Source organism: Bison bison, unplaced genomic scaffold, assembly GCF_000754665.1.
Source record: "Bison bison bison isolate TAMUID 2011002044 unplaced genomic scaffold, Bison_UMD1.0 scf7180017860602, whole genome shotgun sequence".
NCBI lineage: Eukaryota > Metazoa > Chordata > Mammalia > Artiodactyla > Bovidae > Bison > Bison bison.
In genome coordinates this window covers 15,222-15,817 of record NW_011491174.1, presented here as the reverse complement: position 1 = coordinate 15,817, position 596 = coordinate 15,222, and positions in this window count along the sequence as shown.

Here is a 596-nt window from a genome sequence, read left to right as displayed (position 1 = left end):
AGTCGTGTCCGACTCTTCGCGACCCCATGGACGGCAGCCTACCAGGCTCCTCCGTCCATGGGATTTTCCAGGCAAGAGTACTGGAGTGGGGTGCCAGGCCTTCTCTGAACACTAACTAAATATCTTAAATAAATATTTGAACAAAATAAATATGAACAACATTGTCCGTATGACACCTATAGCAATTCTATGAAGGTGCTACACGTGGTAGCATATGAAAAGTAGGTTTGACTTAATCAAAGAGGCAAGGGAAAACTTTCCTAAGAAAGTCACTAATTGATCTGAGACTGTGAAAGGATGAACAGGAGTTGACTCAGAATGAAGCAAAGGGAAATAGTGCACAAGAAGAAATACAAGGCAGCCAGAGTGGCTAGCAAGCAGAGAATGAGGGGACTGTAGTGTAAGATGAAGCTACTGAGACATCACGAGGTCAAGACAGATTGAGCTTTGTTAGATAGGGTGGGGATTTTTGTTCCTTCACAAGCCCAGTGCTTCTCTGGACATCTGTTTTTAAGCAAATAACAGATGTGATCAGAGTTTCTTTTTTGAAAAGATCACTCTGGTGGCAGTGTGGAGAATATATTGAATGAGGCAAG